Source organism: Phalacrocorax carbo, chromosome 2, assembly GCF_963921805.1.
Source record: "Phalacrocorax carbo chromosome 2, bPhaCar2.1, whole genome shotgun sequence".
Classification (NCBI taxonomy): domain Eukaryota; kingdom Metazoa; phylum Chordata; class Aves; order Suliformes; family Phalacrocoracidae; genus Phalacrocorax; species Phalacrocorax carbo.
Genome location: NC_087514.1, coordinates 156,955,423 through 156,976,392, shown reverse-complemented (window position 1 = coordinate 156,976,392; position 20,970 = coordinate 156,955,423).

Here is a 20,970-nt window from a genome sequence, read left to right as displayed (position 1 = left end):
CATGAAATATCCCACTGGAGCTATGTAAGTATGAATTATATTTCAGACTGGTTTTTTTACTCAGAGCCTCTTAGCATCACTGCAGTTTTCCTGTTCGCCTCTCATGTGCTAATCGTTGGCATGAAAGGTGGAGAAGAGGTGTGGGCTGCCCGGTCCTGGAAGCCAGAAATTATTCAGACTGTTCCGAAATAAATAGGTTACCTGCTTGCTGCTGTGGGAGATGTTGAAGATACCCTCACCCAAGCCTTCCAGTTACCAACCATGTCTTCTTTACGAACGGAATGGTCAGCGTCTGATGCTTCAGCAATTGCAGTGTAGTTCACAGCGTTTGCCATTCTTCAAGCTGTTAAAACCAAAGTTCACTTGACACAGTGATGGTTACATCCCATGGGATTTTACAGGTGGAAACAGTGACAAACCCAGCCAAGCAAAAGACAGTCATATCAATTATCGAAATTACACTTCTGATTATGTTTTGCAAAAGCTTAGCATGAAGGGGGAAGTGTTTACAAATACTCTTAGTGGTAAAAATAATGATTTTTTTTATTTAGGTCAGCCATGCCCAGCATTAGCTATTTTTAAAGAAGTCAGCAAATGCAATTATGCAAGTAGCTGTTGACTATGGCTGGGAGGTAGGAGATGCTTCCTTCCCTCCTTGTAGTATTTTCCACAGCCTTTCCCAACAAATGCTGTGATTCATTCATTTCTTTTTTATGTTCTGCAGCCACTGGTACCAAGCCCACTATCCTGCGGATAAAAAGATGTCCCTTAATCAGATCACCTGAGATCTCGAACGGTTTAAAGTGTTTTGATAGCTGGCACTAGTACCTGGAGATTTTACCCCCACAGCAGATACTGCACTGGCAGCAGATGTTCTCTGCGTCTGACGGTGCGCAATAGTGAACCAGTCCTTAATGAAATAATTTCTTTATACCTCATGGACTGAATTGAAGCCAACTGAAATAAATGGAAATGTTTCCTGTATACCTTATGTTTCTCCTATACAAGCTGTAAAAAGTAACAGAAAGTAAATTTCTCACTGCAGGTCTTTATTTTTCCTGTATTTAGGTATTTATAGGCACCGATCATTCCCCTGCTGCCCTTGCCACCCCCAACACACACTCTCTTCTCTCAGTTTGCTTTCCAAAACAATATTGTTTTCTCTTGGATGGTCAACATTAATATTGGTTTGATGCCAACAAGTGCCACTTGAGAGAGGTAAAAACACTCAAATCTATTTTTGATAGTTTAACTATTTTAGGTGGAAAAAATTATCTGAATAAGTGTTGAAAAAAGTAATTTTTAAATCCAGTTAAACACTCAAAATGAATTGAATGGCACAAAATGAGGAGAGTTCAGGTGTGTGTGAGACTGATTTCCAGCTGGTAACAGCAGCCAGACCTGGCCACCCTGCCTCCCTGTTGAGGTGCCAGCTCTGTACTCTGGAGATCTGGATCTCTGGACGCAATGCTGGTTTATGCTAAATCCTGAAAACTGTTGCATACCTGTGTTGTTAGCATCCTTACACGAGTATGAGGCATGAGGAAGTCTAGTGGTCTGCGAGATCTGGATTCGGTTTCCATGCCTCTCGAAAATTTCCCATGTTACAGGGAGCACTGGCTGTCCCAGGCCAGGCAGGGAAGAGGTTATCCACACTGCTCTTGTCTGGCAGCTGTTCGGCATGACCTTGGTGCACCTGAGCGTTTGCAGCAAGACAAGGCCAGCTCAGAGTGTCCTGCTTTCCATCAAATCTGCTTTTGGGACAAGAAGGGAACATGTGACATGCAGGTGTAATTGTGCCTTCTTGTCCTCTGTGACGATGCTAGTTCAGACGCCCCAGGAGCTGTGTTGTGTTCGCATTTTCCATTTGTAATCAGAAACACATTTTCTTCACAAAATATGGTTTATCTATCTCAGTGGCTTAGTGCAATAGGGTCCTGAGTTAAACTGACCTTAGACTGGCATGAGGGCATCAGGCCAGATTTACAGAGGTAGACTAGAGTCCGATTGTTTGGTAGCATTGATGGGCTTGATTATGAGTGCAAGGAAATCTGTGATTTATTTTCTTCCCTTTGGTTATTGACATAGTGCCAAATGTAGACTCAAATAAAAGCACAAACACTTGTACGTAGTCAGAAAAATCTATATTTTTCATGGAGGTAGCTTAAACTTTTTGTCACTGTGCCATTGAACTGATGGAATTTCAGCTCCAAATAATTTATATCCTATTATAAATTAAAGCAGCCTAAGCAGTCTGTTTTCCAGTTTTACACTAGTGCAACCCAATTGAAAACAGCAACAATACCCTAGTAAAAGCAGGAGTAAAGTAATATTGTAATAGTCTATACTACCCATTGACATTTATAACATTATTATCTTTCACCTTTAGTTGAACCCTTACTTCTGTTGGATTCATTAAATTTTGTAATATATTTGTTGCCCTTTTCTCCCAGATGTCAATTGGTTTTTGCTTTTAGGAGTCCGAAATATAACAACTTCATGGGAAACTAATCCCATGCATAGGTCAGACAGTCTGTTGCTGCCGAATGGGTTTAATACAAAAAATAAAAAGCAGTTAGAATATATTATTAGTCTTTTTAGTCAGGCCTTGAGATGGCTACAGTGTTCTTTAAGAGGTCTTTCCTCTTAGCCGAAAGTTCTACTTCACCAGCTGATAATTTCACTGCTATTCCTCTTTTATGTTGTCTGTCTTGTGACTGGGCAAAACCATTCAACTTGCCTAGACCACAGTTGTTGCACATCAGGGATTTCATAACTTGTTTCTAACTCAAACTGCAATGTGTTTTCTCTCTGTTATAAAAAAAAGACATAACACAGCAGCTGGTTAGACTCATATTTTAAAAGCCACATTTTTAATCTACTTGGTTCTTCTTGGAGTCAGAAGAAGGGAGAGCTGGGTAAAACAGTTGTTTAGAGACATGGAGACACTCCTCCAGAGGCTTAGAGAATGGATAGTCCATAATCAGGTATTTGCTATCATTTTTAAATAGCAGAGTCAAACAGTGGACCCTTATAATGAGTTAAAGATGTGAATTACCATGACTGCACTCAGTACTGCAGATTTCAAATGCCATATCTTAAGGGCAAAGAATTAAGAGAAAATTTTCATAAACTTTCCTCATCTAGAATAAGTTTTGAGAACCATTTGGGAGTTAAGTTCTATTGTGCTGTTGAAATGAGTGACCAAGAAAAGAATCTTTGTCTCACAGAGCTTATATGATGTAGGTGGAAAAGACTTTTTTTTTTTTGATGGCTGCATTTATTTGCAATGGTAACATGGTGCTCTTAATGCCCGTGCAGTTGAGCCGAAGGACAGGATGATTAATACCAGAAAAGTAAGATAAAGAAAAAAATGGATCTGAAATTTCCTGTCTAACCTTCATTTAGAAAATTAATGATTACTGAGGTTACTTTAGATATCCAACTATTTTTCACATTAAAAGACAGTGTCAAAGGGCCTCATTTAAGGATTAATTCATCCAAAATGATGAAATTTACATTAAGTGTAATGAAATTCCTTCACTGGGGTTGTCAGGGTTGGAATGCAGCACCTAGATTGCAGAAAGACAGTACATTACTGTAGCTTCCCTAAGTTCCCTTAGGCTTTTAGTTTACTTGCTCAATACTTGCATTTTGGCAGTTCAGCAAGGTCAGTTCATTAAGCAAATACATTACTAATTATGTCGTGGGGGTCCATGCTGTACAGATACATCTGAAAACTACCTATCCACAGTCTTCAAAGACATTGAGTAGTTTATATTTGTTTAAGCTCCAGTTTGCATTCTTTTCATATTTTACAAAGATAAGGATTTCACAATATACTGCATTTCATATCCTTGCATCCATGTCTTTAAAACCAAAAAACTTCTTAGTGTCTTTACTGATCCCTGAAGTTTAAGGTCTTTCTAAAAAAACCTATATATACCTGAAAATAGCCATATTCAGACAACAGGTCAACCTTATCCCATCCACATGGGCCAACAGCAAATACTGAAGAAAGAAACACAGAATAACACAGGAAGCATGCAATGGTACTTTTCTTCCAAGTATGGTATGTCTTCCAAGCCTCTGGCAATCTGTGGCATAGGAATTTTCTGACTCAGATGGTAGCAGATCACAGTGTTTAAGAGAAAAGGAGGCATTTTTTCCCATTAATTCATCCAATAGCTTTAAAAAACTATTTTTATTTTGGCCTTCAAAAATTTTGTGCAATATATTCCACCGAATAATTACACTGTGTAAATAAATACTTCTGTTTTAAGCCTACTGGCTGATCAGTTTATTAACTATGTCCTAGATCATGTATTATCTGAAAAGGGAAACTTTAGCTGGGAAATAAATAGGGAAAATATTATTTCCCATACTATCTCTGTCTAATGACTCCTCATAGAGAAACTCTTCCAAATATTCATCATTTGTCTCTATGTTGAGGTAAGTTGCATTTAGAGCATGATTTATGCTCAAATGTTATCTCACTTGCAACTACAAAGGTGTTTTCTGGAATAGTTGCACCTGGGAATACCAGTAAATTGCATCAGACCCTGCTCCAAGAACACTTGTTTAGATAAGGAAAGCAGATGTGTTTTGAAATTAGCCTCAAGCAGAGCCTGGGAGCTTCAGCCCTTGCACAATGTAGATGTAGCCTGTTTGACTCCAATAAAGGTCAGTAATGGAATATGTCATTACTCTTAAAGTGATCATTTTTAAAATAAGGAATGCATATTTTGGCACAGAATAAGGCTAGAGATTTGGTAGGTCAACCGGTTTGATCCCCCACAGAGAAATGAGAAAGGTAGCTTTCATTGATTGAAGATTTCCAAAGCAGAGCAGAAAGGAAGGAGCGTTGCAGCCGGGGGCAGGACAAGTGACCGCTGAAGCAAGCAGAGGGGTTACCATCCTTAGACAAAGAACCTAGCCAAGAACAAATGCTCTGAGAACCAGCAGAAACTATGGGCTTGTGAACTCTTGTTACAGGATCTGGATCTGCACGCACCTCAGGGACAGACAAACTCCAGGTTCTTGTGACTCCTGATGGTTCTTTGGCGTAGCTGTACACGTATCTAATACGCCTGATCTATTAAAGCATGGTCTATCTTATGTGCCGACTGCTTGACTGACCACCAGAAAGGTTTATTGTTTTGACAACAAGTGTGTGTGTCCTTTTAGTGTTGTGGTTTTCAGTGTCTCCAGAGTGATGTTCCATTTCAAAATGCAAAAATAAAACCAAATGGATATCCAAGGCTGGGCTAGTTATAGGAGGCTTGGTAGAGCCTGTGGGGGGAATGAATTCCCTACTGAGAAAGGAACAGATTATCTTTGACTTTATAGAAGAGAGTAATGAGTAATGCTCCTTTTTCTTAATCATGCCTCAGTAGGCATCTTTTAAATGTAGATATTTGTTTGATCCATATTATTACCACTTTGAATCTTTTCAGGTGGAAATCAGATTATCAAAATGAGTCAAGGTGTAACACACTAGCAGCTGACAGCTATTGGATTAAACTGGCTTTTAACCAGTTTATAGGAAATTGTAGGGAAAAAACCTACAATTTGTTGAGCAATATTGATCAATATTGATCTCTGAAGTAAAAATGTCATGAAGAACAGTGATATCATTCAATTCCTAAGAAAGAACCAAAGACAAAGTCTAGTTGTCTTGTTTTTAAAACACACTCTCAAATACACTAGTAAAATATTGAGATGAGAAAGGAATATGGGAAATATCAATCAATGGAAGTTTTAAATATAGATGCTAATTAAATAATATAAATGTATATATATTATTTTCTCCATATCTAAAACTTAGACCCCTGATATCTAGATTTAGGTAATTTAGAGATCTAATTTAGATGACAAAGCTGCTTAGATTTAGATTAAAAAGCTGATTTGTAAACACAGGCATCACCTGCTCTGTGGCTGTTCCCTGCTCTCACAGTCAAGCTTGCCCTTACTCAAGGGATCTCAGTCCTGGGCCAGGAACTGGCACTACTGGTGTCTCTGCCAGGCAAGAGGTGTCACTTATGCATAACAGCAAAACAAGCCACATTTAGGATTCAGTGTTCTTGTAGGGTCTTGGAATGTCCCAAGAGTTTAGGGTGATTTATTTCAAAGAGGGAGAAAAATGTTCCTCCATGACATTTCTTGAAGCTTTTTGTGGCGGAGTACGATTGACATGATTCAAATGAAATGAAGAGAGACTGAGGCAATATTAGTGACTGTAAATCTCGTAAATGTCTTCAACTATGTCAGCACAGATCTGAAATTGATTCTCCTGAGCCCATCATCAGTCTGACAGACTAGTGGTTTCATTATTAACAATGTAATTTACTTCCAGATTTCAGATAACAGAGGCATGACATCAATAAAATAAAAATATCATCATGGAAAGTTTGTGAAACATTGTTTTAGTAGTTTCTCTGCAACACATTTCTTAGAGATAAAATATGTAATATTGCAGTGTAGAGCAATTGGCACTGCCTCAGAAAGGGCTCTGCCACTGCTCACTGCTCTGCCTTCCTGCCAGCTTGTGCTGAAGCCGATACCATCCCCATGGGCAGGCGCTATAGGTATATATAGCAATGGGCCACAGGGCATCTAAAAGGCTGACAGCTGACATAAGGATAATCTGCAGTGCCAGGCTTATGCAGCTCTGGCTGTTGATATTAGAGTCATTTGCAATATTTCTATAACTTGCATCCTTCAGCAGCTGAGTGAGACTTAGAACACGGTCTCCGAGAGGATCTCAACATCTGATCTCCAAGAATGGTTGTGAAAAGTTTCTAGTAAAAGTGGCATGATTCAAATGAAATGAAACAGTGAGGCAAAATTGGTGGGTACCTATGTTTCTTTCTTTGTGTGAATTTGAATCTGAAATCTTTATTTTCCTCACCCCCATCACTAGTCTGACAGACTACATTAAAAAGCATAGATTTTGCAGGGCATGGCAGGGGAGGGAAGTGGTGCTATTGTGTCCCAGAAGCAGAATTTAAAAAATGAGCACAGATTTGGGATGTTTGCATTAAAATCACACTGGAAAACACTTCAGCCAGTGACCTGTGGACCTCACCTTGAGACTGAGCACCGCCATTCAGACATCCAGCAAAGCTCTCCTCTGAAAGGGCTACCTGAAATACCGCTACTTCTTTGAGGGGAATCTCAGGACACCAGGTTGGCTGCTGGGGCCATCACTGTCTGTGATATAACTGCAGTGGCTGCTGAGAAAGCAGATGAGGACCTCAGTGGTATAACAGGGATGCACCTACAGGTTGTACCCTAAGGCATCTGTTAGGCCTCTTTAATCCCTTTCACCCCTTGGTGAAGGTGAAGACCAAAGCTTCCATATGGCATGGCAGGACGTAGCGAGAGGAAAAGTGCCTGTGCTGCTGTAGAAGGGATCATGATCGTAGGGACTTTCTTCTTACCCTCCTGATGGGATAGAAGAACCCTCGGGAGCTGCCAGTGAAGGAGGAAGGGCATGAAGCTCTGGGGAGCTCACCCACATGGTGAGGAGGAAGGAGCAGGAAGACAAGCCAGTGCTATGCGGAGAGGATACGTTCATGCTGCACATTCCCACCTCTCACACCAGATGTTTCTGCATCTTGCCCATCTGCTCTAAACTGCCCAAACTAGAACCCACAAACGATTAACGGATGAAACTTTCAAAATTTCTGATTTGTTCCTTTGTAGAACCAATGTTGCCCAACCAGATCCTGCAGAGGAGAAATCAAAATATAATTAGAAAAACAAGTCTTGCTGTTGAATGACTTATAATATCAGGCTGAGAGATCAAACAAACAAGTACCGTTTACTTGAAAGACTGTTGAATGCTTCAACATCTTGTGATGCATGATCATACCATCTTCCAGTATCTGCATTTACTAGAGTAAAGAGGGAAAAAAACCCAACCCACACCCAAGGTGCCTAGTAATTGGCCTCAGGGTAACAAATGTACAAGTTCAGAGATAGTGGCAGAATTCAGAAGGAAGAAATGGCCCCCAAGCCCCAGTTGTACTAGCCGGGACATTTAGAGATACTGGATTAGAAAAAAAAAAAATGCACCAAACAACTAGAAGTACCCACAGTTCTTAGACTTAAGGTGGGATTCTTTTTATATTTTGTTTGTTGGTATCTCTCTGTTATTTGATTGCTCATCCAGCCCAGATGAATCATTGCTGTTTTGCCCTTGCCTAGTGCCTATTTATGGTGACTCTAAAGGAGAAGCTCACAAGTTACAAAAACCACTGTCACACTGTGCAACAATCCCCAAAGGATCTACATGCCCCAGCAAGTATCTAGGGAGTCCTTAGCGCCAAAAAGGTTTGAGAAGGAGTCTCCTTATGGATATATGGGAGTGCTACCACTGCCCTGAGCTCCAGGTAAGCCTTAAGCCTTAACAATCTTGGGTTTTTACCCTCTAATTTTATGGCAGGTGCAGTAGTTCACCTGGGATATACAGAAAAGGCTCACTGCTCCTTGAACACAAGCTCTCCAGTACTTTCCCACAACCACATCCCTTTCCATTTAGGTACATGCAAACTATCAAATCAGCTTTTGGGTACAGAAGCCCATGTTTGGTAAGCTATTTTTGGTTATTTTATCTATTGAAATTCATCCAGAACGTAATCTACTATATCAGCAATGTAAGACTTCATGGGAATAGTGCTTAAGCATTGCATTTCTGCTCAGCTTGTATTTCAGAGTCTCATATTAAATTCTGCTATAGGGTTGGGGTTTTTTTATAATGCCATTATTACTTTGTGCGTATTCAAAAATTCCAAGGTATCTGTAACTCCTTTAGAGACAATGGGAGAGGCAATATGTCTCTTGTCTCACAAAATTAAAGGCCCTTCTAAGAGCATAGCTCTTGCTGATACCCAATCCAAGGTCGTTCACTTTCTGTCAGAAAAGCATTCATATCTTTCATTTAAAGCGCATCCATATTTTGGTTAAGAAATGTCTTCACTTGTTATTTTGTCAGTCTGTCACATCCATTGCATTGAAGGCATAGCAATACCCAGCAAACAAAGGTTAGTGGGCAAAATCCATCAGAAAATTTGATGCTTGGCTTGCAGAAGACTACAGCCCATAAAGCTCTGCTACTCTAAAAGCATTATCAGCTGCTGAAATCACTTCAAAGTAATTTTCTGTTCCAAATTAGAGTGCATCTTTGCAGCATAATCAAGTAATTTAATTTACAGCCATAGTTGTTATTTATGGCTTATCATTCATATATTATAAGTAGTTTGCTGCAAACTACATTTGTAATGTTGATAGGTGCATTAACATGCATAATTTAAATCAATACATTTTAAAAACTTGAACATCCATAATGGCCTACTTAACAATCACTGTGATGCCTTTAAAACGTAGTCAGAAGCACAGTGATTGTCCCACAGGCTGTTTGCATTATAGCACATATATCATTTTGCAATAGTAGCAATAACATCACTTAAAATTTTGTTTAAAAATGCTTCTAACATAGTGTCATGACATAGAATAAAATCGTCAACAGAAGGAAGGAAAGAAAGGTGAAATATTTTATGTAGGTTGCTTAAAGGCTGGGCAGATATATTAAAACGTAAAAAGTTGCCCACAATGAGTTTTGGAGTATAGTGAAATGTGTCTTGACATATACATAGACTAAACAGACTGTAGTGCTGGATCATGCATAAAAACATCATGGATTAACTAGCATTTGCTTTCCATTTGCTTTATAAATTTTGAACATCATCTGAATGTGCTCGAATGTGCTTGTATGTTTTCAACCCCTAACTTCAGTGACTACCCAGCAGCCTTGCAAGGAGCTGCTGGAATCTCACTTACTATATTTAATGCTTAAACACCATGCAAACAGCTGCCTTAAAAGACTTTATATAGAACAGCGCAGCCATCCCTGTTGATTGAATCCAGTTTTCCACAATGACCATCCACTTGTGAGCCTGTGAAACTAATTAAACACAGGTGTTACAGTGATGCTGCTATGCTGCTGCAATGACATACACCAGAAATTTAAGTATTGCACCTGTGGAAAATAAGTATTAAATACCTACAGATAAGTAGAAAATAAGCACAAAATTCTACCAGTCTCTCTTCCTCTAATTCTGCATGAATGTAAGGGATGAGACGAGGTGCGAGGCACTGGTGGATCAGGACCTATACTGTTGGTGGCCTTGAAAGGACACAGTCTCTGAGATGGGCTGGGTGCTGGGCTTGGCAGGGTTCAGCTTTTCTGCCTAACTCCTCAGCATATCATTATGATCTGGTATCTGTTATTCTCTCTACTGGAGAGCAGCTTTCTTTGTTCACACTCATAGTTTTGCCTCCTTTTTTGGCTTCCTCCCACTTTCACTCCCTTGCCCACCTCCTTGCACCAGCATGTTGTGTACCACCATCCCGCCTGTCAGGCTGGCCCCGAACCTGGCAGTTGTCTTTCCACCGCACCCTCCATGCATGCTCACGATTGGTCTGTCCAAATGAGGCCAACAGTCCTCTAAGGGACTGTCTGTCCTCTCTCTCTTTTGGATTTTGGTTATTTCGATTCCCATTACTTTGACCTCAATAAAAATAAACACATTAATAAATTAAGTTGTCCAAAAAGAGCAAAAGTGTTCCTGAGAATTTAGATGACGCAACATTTGTGAAGTAAATACTTTCTGACAATATAAAAAGGGAGAAATAAAGCAATTCCTTTCCGAACTTGCCATTCTGATTTGCAGGTGGCACATGGACAATCTCTGGTTTTTGCACGCAGATGAAAAGCTGGTGCTTTCAGCCTGCTGCTGAATTCCGTAATAGGTGATCAGTATTTTTCAATGCCCAACTGTAAAGATGACACAGCCATGTCTCACTATGAATCACCAGCAAACCCAGAATTTTCTAAATATTAGAGTGTTGACACCCAATAATTCTTCAAAATTTTCAGTTTTCTGCCACTTTCTTATCCCCACAGTATCTCACAATCTTCTTAGCACTGGTAAAATGTAACGAATAATACATGCCAGCCATGGAGACTTCAGCTATTACCACAAGACACACTTTAATACAACACCCTTTATTCCAGTAAGAAGAGGCTGGTGGATGCTTACATCTGCATGAAACTAGGTGGTAAAATACATTTTTATTCTTAAAGAGAATCAGTTCCTAAAAAAACCATAATCTCTGTCATAGATGTGTTTTCAAAACCTTGAGATCTCCAGCATTTTATTAGAGCTCAGTCTAAAAGCATTAGCGACAAAGATTTATGCTGAGAGTGCTGGGAAAAAAAGCTTAAGAGAAGAGTAATAGTACCATTAATGATAGCACTGTAACAGCCTGTCTGATATGTTCAGTTGGCAGTGGATAGAAAAATAATGAAGATAAGCATTGTGCTGTTCACCAGAGTGACATTTGTTTATCTTGAAATAAGCAGTGACAACAGCAGGATGAATGGTGGGGTGCAATCCTCGTGTAACGGGCTGGTGTGGAAAGCAGGCGGGTTGGAGCAGAAAGCGGGAGCTTTCTTGTTGTGCAAAACACACACGATGTGTTATTTCTCTGAGTTTTAGTTGTGACACTGATTTACTTTGCAATGATTTAGGAACCAGGACAGACCCAGTCCTACTAAACGGTAGAAGAAAAAAGGTTTGGAATGAGTCCCACCTTCATCCCACCTGGGGTTTGATATCACATAATCTCTGCTGACCTTTTAGGGCCCTAAGTACCTTTTTGCTTTGCCCTGAGGTTACAGATATCTAACTTTTAGGCATCCACACAAGTTCACAAGCACCCGGCTCCAGAGTGAGAGCTATGTTCCACCTCAGATCTGTTATGATCTAGCTGTGCCTCATGCCTGAAACTTCAGCAATGGGCTAGCAATGGTAGTAGCCTTTTGCATCCGGGCCATTGAACAAAGCTTGGACATGACTTTTGTTTGAAGTTCACAATGTAGTCCTGCTCATTTTCTCCTAAATAATGCCCAGCAGCACTGAATGAAGGCTGGCACGGGATGCTGTTCTACCACAGGAAAGCTCCTGCTGTGATACCTCAAGCTCAAATGGAAATAATAGGTACCTCATGCAAAAGACTGGCTGTTGCCAGCTCAGTCTTACAGCCTCAGGAGATACACACATTATGGATATCACATAGATATCACCAGGATTAAGGGCTAGTTCTATAAAAAGGTGCAGATATAAAAGTCCCGCCTAACACCTGTGACTTTCCCTGTGTTTGCATCCTTTCCATTCATTAAAATGCTAATAAAAGATCAAAAGCATTGGGATAGCTGTAAGAATATAATGAAGTGCCACAATCCAATGGCTTATCAGTACTGCAGATCTTACTGACCTTTCTCCACTCAGTCTGCATAGAAGTACCGGCCGGTATTATATCACCACCTGGGCATCCTTGGGTGATGGGCCATGCTAGCTTCGCCTGCATGTCTGTGCTGCTGGAAAGGATGTGAGGCTTTGCAGGGTAGTGCTCTTTCTGAGGAGGGGGTGGGCATATATTTTGTATTAACTACACCCCAATTCCCTTGCCATCCTTTCTTCTGTATCCCTGCAGGATTTTCAGGGACAAGAGACAGTCATGGGCATTTTTATTTAATTTTCATTGACCAGGTTTATTTGGGCAAAGTGAGTGGCCAAACTGAGGTCATCACTTCAGCTTTCTATCTGTGAGAGATGGGAAAAGCCATAACCGAAGAGCAAACGCATAGTCTTTACAAGGGAATGGACACTCATTGATGATAGGAGCAGACAAAGAAAGCTGACATGAGTTGAGGAAGATAAATATTCCATTAAAAACCATAAGGAACGAGTACAATGGTGGGGACCATGACACTTCACAGGAAAACCTGAGTCCTGACATGCACTAAAGATATTAAAATCAAAACTGGCACATGGGTGTGTACTTGGATCTGATTCATTTCTTGTGATATCAAGAGTAAATAAAGCCTAATTAAGAATCTTTCATCAAAATAGGTTGTGCCTGTATGTCCCAGCTATTAAGGTTCCTGGAAACATGAATTATAAGCATGCAGTGTGGGGAAAGCTGGAATTGTGGGAAAAGTGCACACCATGGTGTGCACAAGTGTGTCCTTATGGGTGGAGGGCAGTTTCTCAGGCTCAGCTATTGCAAAGGTGTGAGAGGCAGAGTCTGTGCTCGGAAAGGAGACAAGACGGGGCAAAAGGAGGCAGCTCAGAGGAAGCTGAAGAGCACTACTTCCCTGCACACATCTGGGCAGTGCCAGGAGGGGGAGTTTGGCAAAGAAATAGACATCATCTGTTCAGTGCATCAGGTCAGGCTTATCCTGGTACTCGTTACCTGCTTTTAACTTCAAGATTGCTAAAGAATGCTTTTATTCTGTATCTGCGCTCACAGCAAACCTGACCTTAGCTTCGGGGGTCAGCAACTGTTCAATCACTAGAGAGCACGCAGGGAAAGAGCCACGTGCAGGAAAACTCCCCTCGCACCAGTGTCTTCCCGCCAGCCTCTGCAGTTGAGCACTGCAGGACAAGCAGCATGCACAGGTGGAGAGGGGCTATTTCATGGTCTGATATGACAGTGCCTGTATTTCATACGTGTGGCTCGCTTCATTTGGATTCCCAGCCAGGCAGCCTTTGTGCTCCATTTTTCCTGATGACAGCCACTCTTTGATTGCACTTGCCTACCTAATAAACTGTGATTGAGAACCTTTTATCTCCAAAAATTGTGTCACTGTCATGCATAACTGGAATAATGGAGATCAATTAATTTTGCTGAAATCAACACACCAAAATGGCTGAGCTAATTAAATATGTTGTTATGGTGAAACTACCTCAAAATATTTTCAATACTATGCAAGCTGATCTTGAGGCGGAAGGAAGCTGGTTGACAGTACTTACACATTAATGTTTCTTATGTGTTTTTCAAATGCTTGCAAACGGAGATGTTTCAAAGGGGTGGAGGGCACTGGGGCCACCATGATGCCTGCTGGCAGAGGAGCTGTGCTCTGGGCACAGATGGGTGCCAGTTCCTGCAATGACTTTGGTTGGATTACTGCCATCTATTTATGTTTTAGCAAGAGCACTGACTGCCACCCTGCAGCAGCAGCTAACAGAGCCAGCAGAACAGGTTTATAATGCAATGTTTAGAACAATTAGCTTTCACTTAATGACCTTAGGACTGAAAAAAATTGTAATAAATTGGAGAGAGGCAGAGAAAGCTTTTCCATTGAGCATGGGTAAGCACAAGATGTGCGTAGGTGGGAGCAGGTAAGAATTTCAAAAGCATTTCAGTGAGTTTTGTGCAATTTTAAAAGCATCACCAGTGCTTAGAAGATCACAAGAAGCGTGCAGACCTGTCAAGTTACCAACAGTCACCTGAAAGTATTTTCTACTGGACCTATGCAACTAACTCCCTCTGGTTTCTCTTCAAGTGGACTTCCAACACTTAAACTTACTTTTGCATCTAAAATGCTGCTGTGTCATGCCTTGGCTGCACTGATCTCATGATGAAGGCTGTCTGGTGTTTGAAACACGGAGTTTATAGCTGTAGGTTTGCTAAAAGAATGAATCGCAGTGATCGTGGTGTCCACTGGCATGAGCTCAACACCAGTGGCTGCAGTCACTTCGGTCCAAAGCCTGGGGGGAACACCACACATCCCTCACCTCCTGCAAACCCAAGCAGTGCTAAAATGTGAAAGAATAGATTTATGGTATCACTAGGAGGGCTGAATTTTGAGATCTTCTTTCCTTTACCCACATCATACCTGCACCAACCTTTTGTACTTATATCAAAGACTGAGGTGTTCAGGACTTACTTCTGTGCATCATAACCAGAGGGGAGAGACTGTATGCTGAGGTGAACCCAGTCCCAGAGATTAATGTCTATTATATAGGCTGTGTCTGAAATTATTACTATAAATAAGGGGAAAATGCATGCATAAGTGGTAATATTCTTAAATGAATTGTAATATTCTAATACATTACTGATATTTTGGTAAGTGAAAGATTACTGTTCATTTTATAATATATAGACTTTGTAATGCACTGGTCCTCCAAATAACTAAATAGAGCAAACTAAGTACCATTTGTCTGCCATTGAGGATAGAACAGGAAGGGGTCAGGACTTAGGAGGAGAATTTTAGCTGTTTGAAAAATGCTATTTCAAACAATTTTGAAATTGAACTGCTGTAGTTATTTTTTATTTATTTATTTTACATTTAATAACCAGACAGTCTCTTCAATGCTGTTTCTAAAAATAAATGTGTTCATGCAAACGCTGCCAGGTATAAGCTGGAGGACTGCCTTGTTCTCAGTCCACGTGAGGTGTGAGTCCCAGATGAGGGTTCTGGACTGCTGCCAGGCTACTGTATATTGTGCCTGAGTGATGGTGACTCCTCCAACAGCAAAGGGATTATTTACAGATACGTGCAGATTTCCAGATGGGTCTGGAGGGTGAAAGGCAGTAGCAGTTATATGTGGATTGTCTAAAATAGTCCTTTCTAGCTTATGATCCTTGCAAAGTGTCTGGTGTCTCTGTGGGGTTTGGGAGGTGAAGGGCTCATTTTGGGGTGAGCAATCAGGAGAGCAGCCCAAGGCTCCTGGCTCCCAAGGGATGGGAATGTGCTGAGGCTGCAGCTCATCTTTGTGCACACAGGAGAAGGCTATTCTGCTATTCTTTCACCCTGGACGCCTGCAAGGCTAAAATCAGCTCACAGCTTTCCTACATTTTGCAAAAGAGTGAAGTAAATTTGTATATAGAGCACAAAATTTAAAGTGTTGTGTTATTAGTTCTATAAATCTCTCCCTTTGAAAAATACAGCTACAGAGAAGGCAACTGCTGCCGTCTAACCTCATCTGTCACCGGATAACCTCTTTTTTGTTAATATTAGAGTCACATAACACAATTTCCCTGGTTTCTCTCACTTGCCGTGGGTGTAACCATGTTACTTGCAGCAACTCCACTGTCAAGTAGAACAAAGCATTGCAAAAAAAACCTTTATGGCAGACAAATACTGATCTTATTAAGCGGAGTGAGGAAGGGAGGAGAGACCTTCAACATCTCTTTTAAGACAGGACAAACTGTCCTCTCACGTATCCCTGCTGACTGTCAAAAGCTCGCTCGCCTTCTGTCTCAGATGAGTAAAATCAGAGTCCCCCCTCCAGAGGCCAGGTTACATTTGTGAAGCTCTAATAAGTATGGACAATCTTTTAATAACAAATTATGTTTATTTCATTTTTAAATACCTTCATGGAAGCCAAAATAACAAGGTAACACAAATAAGAATGAGGATGTGGCCCTAAATCGCCATAATGCTACTTAACAGCTTTGAACAGGCTGGAAAATGGAGCTGATAATAGTCTCACGAAGTGAACATCAATATGAAGACAAACTAGAGTTTAGGACTAATGTATGGTTGCTGCGCTGAGGTTAACATCCACTCTGTTTCACGAAGCTCCCAGAGGGTAGCAGTCACCCCAAGTTCAGACAAATGTGGGCCCAAGATTTCTGAGACATGGCCAAAAAGAGTGGGTTTTATTTTCAGTTTTGCTACAACTGCAGGAAACCAGGTGATGGTAAGTAGTGTTGCAGAGACCTCTGAAATCCACAGGTACAATCCGAAGTCAGTTCCAGAGATTTCCATCAACATCAGTGAGATAATGATTTGATTTATTTCTCTGAAACTTCTGCCCAAGGGACAGAGGATGGTAAGAGGCAGGACCTGACTTGGTGACTGGTCACGGGGAAGCAACTCTGGAGCTGAGTACAGGGAAGGAGGTCACTTTTAGAGTACAGTGGCTAAACTCAGCTGATCTCACTTCTCACATCCAAATCTTGGTCATCGAGGTGGCTCATGTGTGGATCTGAATTCAGGTCCTTTAAAACTCAGAAATGTTTTTTCCTTTGAGGAAGTGAGGTTAAGTGGCATGAGTAACTTCTGCTTGCACATACACGGTTTGCTGCCAGCAAGCACGCCATTTGCTTGTCCCTGGGAGCAGTACTTGCTGACTTGAAGTCATAAATGAAATTATTTTGCTCTTGTCATCACCATCTCTCTTGGCCAAGTTGTCCTGCAGCCACCTATCATGCTGCATGATATGCTGCAGAGTGCTGAAATTCTGCCCTCTGCAAAATACAATGCCTAGATTTGCCCACTCCTTTTCAGCTCAGTGCTTTTCACCCCCCAGCAGTACAAGCTGGAATGAAGTATCCTTTTAAATGTCTTTTGACACTTGCTATGAAGAGCACAGTATGGTGCTCCTGCATCTTGCTGGTGTCTGAACCCCTGCCCATCATCTTCTTCCAGCCCACAGACTCCCAGGAATGGGTAACCTGCACGCGATGCTGTGTGCTCCCGTGGCAGAACAGAAATAGCCCAAATACCCAAGCAGAGTTCATAATCCCATCAGCTGCCTTTGGAGCGCGGTGATACAATAGGATAGAGAAAAGCTGAAAAGGCTCAACACGAGCTATTAAGGATGAAATCGTCACAGAGCCAGGGAGTGAAGTTAAGCCCTGTTTGCTTTGGCTGTCAGTCTGTGTACAGTTTGCACACAACACACACATACAGATACACAATGATGTTCGTTATGCAAATGCCAAGCTGGGCATAAATACCACTTCAGGTGTGGGGTTTTTCTGTGGTTAGTCACAATTATTGATCATTGTTACAATTTGAAAAATAGCTAAAACCTGGATGTCTGCACATTAGGTTGTCACAAATGAAACCCAATGTCACATTAGGTTGTCACAATCAATGCCTGGCTAGAATTGGTCTGTGCAACACTTCAATCACTTTTTTAAAGTGGAGTGTGTTATTGTGCACAAAAATTGGTTTTGGTAGAAGGAGAGAGAACACATTATTCTCCAATTTCTTCTAAGACCTCAGAGGCAAGCTGGCTCTCTTTGACATTAATTCAGGTAAGGATTCACCAAACCCTTAGTAAACTTAAACTTTGTTGGCTAAGGGTGGATTTAAGCATTCACTTGAAAGGAAGTATGTGCTGCAGTGCATGGCTGAAACATTGCTTGTTCTCCACTGTTTAAGAACTGCGCTCCAATTCTCTGCCAAGTGGCTTTGATGCATCTTTTTGCTCAAGAGAGCTCCTTCTGTGTATTGGTCACTGGTCATACCTGTCCTACATATAGAGGAGAAATCGTTGAAAGCTCCAACCTTTAGTTCCAGCTGCATTTTCCTGCCTTGAGCTCTCTGACCTGTGCCAGAGAGGAGCCTGAATATGAACCAGTATATACATTGCATGGACAGTAAGAAGATCACAATCTTGGTGCAAAACTGGTTGTGTTTTTGCATGATAGACATGTTATCAGATAATAGACATATGCAGTTAACACTATATATAATTTTGCCCATGCTAAAGTATTTTGATAAGCTTCCTTTCATTATATTACTGCCGGTAGCCTTGGTGGCAGTTTGTGTGGACTGTTCCCAGGAGAAACAATACTGCTTCACTTTCATAGATGGGCAGTACTCAGGGTAAAAACCAAAGGAGCTGACATGTGAAAAATATTCTAAGCACACCCCTCTTTTCAAACAAGTCTGAGAAGTCAGAAATGCTGAGCATGTGGACAGTCCTTACATCAGAGGAGCTATTCACATTGCATCCTCAGCTGCAAGCAGAAAAGAAAATTCCAGTTTCTGTAGCTGATTCTTCACTGACTTTTGGGCTGTCCCAAATGTGCTGAGACAAGTCAGGTGGTTTAAGCTAACTCATTTCACTTTGCAGTCAAGGAAGGCAAAAGGCAAGTGCTGGCTCAGCAGCTCTGTGGGGATGGAGCAGCATCAAGCTGTAGTAGCTCAGTTTCTGATGATTACAGGACATCCCAGAGGAAAACATAGTGAGGTCAGGCAGAGAAATATGAAACAGTGGGTTGTGCAAATTCAATAACTTTTCCTCTTAGTGGTTCAATTCTTTTTTTTTTTTTTTTTTTTTTGTTACAGCAAAGGGATGGGAAGGCTGGATTAAATTTTGTTTTGTGGGTTTGCATCTTTTCTGGGCTTCTCAGTTTTTAATTAAGAACAAGGTGACCTCATAACTCATGTGTCTTGCAAAGTATTTCTTTAGGACTTTTTTTTTTTTTCTGTTCTTTTATAATTCAGAAGTGCAGTAACCACATTTGAAATGAAAAATATTTTCTATAACATTCTGTTGTGTCTGGCTATTTTCTAAATACCTTTATCAAGGTTTCTTACATCTGTTGTTGTTAACCAGCATCAGCAGCAATACTTTTCTATTAACTTGGCTCAGTTTCTGCTTGTCCTACTTTGTTCTACCATTGGCATATCTAATAGAGCCCAGGGTGGTTATTCTTATCCATCAAACTGCTGTTTACAGTTTTATCTTAACTTGCTTTTCTTGATTTCATATATTTCTTTTTAGTGATTTCCATCATCAAGACACTATTTTGCTAAGCTGACCTTTGCTATTTTTATAATTAAATATAATACATCTTCATGTCTGTACTTCAAATTATTAGAACATCAATTTATAAATAACATATGGTGACTCCATCTATATAACTTATTAAAATGTCTGTAGTAATCATAATGGAGGTAGAGTTTAGGAAGAGTTATTCAAAAGAACAAAGCAATGGCTATGAACATCTTAATACTTGATGCCAGTAATGGAAGAGGAAAGTTAGAGTGATTAAGGTTTACATCACTGCATGCAGACATACCGGTTTAGGCAGAAGTCAAGAGCTCAAACAGCATACAAGAGACCATGGTGAGGGTAGGTATAGACCATAGAAAGCCAAGTGTGAAAATGAGCCAGTAGAATATTCCTGAGAATGTTGGAAGCAAAATACAATATTAGTCTGCCTTCTGAGCACCTCACAGCATCTTGGGGAGCCTTAGAGTAAGGAATAACCTTTTTAAATGTTCACTTTTATACCATGCTGGGGAGGACTGTAGAAGAAAAGCTTGTAGGTACGTACTAGATCTGACAGAGATTGCTGACTGCCTGAATGCATCTGAATGGAATACATGTAATCTGGTGCCAGATCCTTAGGAAGGCTTAAGAAAGTCGAAAAGTCAGTGAGGTGAGTACCATGGTATTTCTCCAGTCTCAAAAGCAGTTTTATTAAGCTGCACATTTTGGAAATCACATTTGCTTCCAAGCTCTGGACATCTGGAATTGGTAACAAAGGAAAATTCTGGGAGAAATCCTGAAAAGACCACCTAGTAAAGAATTAAAGGCCAGTGGCATACTTTGTGTCAGGTAGCATGCTTTGCACTGAGGATCAGTCAAATAAATTTATTCATGATGAAGGAAACTACCTTTGCCTCATGCATGAGTCATTAGGTCATGTATATAAGGAAGACAAGTGTGTGGTGATGGTAGGTGTGTATATCAGACGACTATTTTAGGGGATGCATCTATGCCGTGTGTAGGGGTGGATGAGACCCAGGCTGGGTCATTTGGCACAGATGATCACACAGTGGAGAGATGCAGGTACTAGGAAATGAGAGGGGATGCAAGAAGTATATAAACCTTAATGGAACTGCCATGTAATTTTAATGTGTTAGGGGCCACTAAGGAGGCTAAGGAGGTTCTCCAGGGCTTTTTAGCTCTCACTGACTTTCTGCAGTTATACCAAATGCAGCCACTCCCTACAAAAGTTGGCATCTTGGCTACATTCAAGCCAAGAACCTGATGGTACAGTGTATGGGCCCAGTGTTCCCTATCTCAGGCAGTAAAAGTACTTCACAGCTATCATCTCTGGTCAGATGAGCTTTTACAGACTCAAGAAATTCAGATTATTCATTTAGTTTAAAGCAAGGTTCCCACAGCTGAAAGTGATGAAGTTAGTGTAGACAGTTCACAGCTAAACATCCTCCATCCTGGAAGGTATCCAGCCCAGACGTGAGAGGAAAACTTTGGTTCTGCTGAAGCTAGTGGAAAAATTCCCATCAAGTTCAATGGTGGTAAGATTTCAGTTTGAACTTTCTGAGATAACCTGGCACAA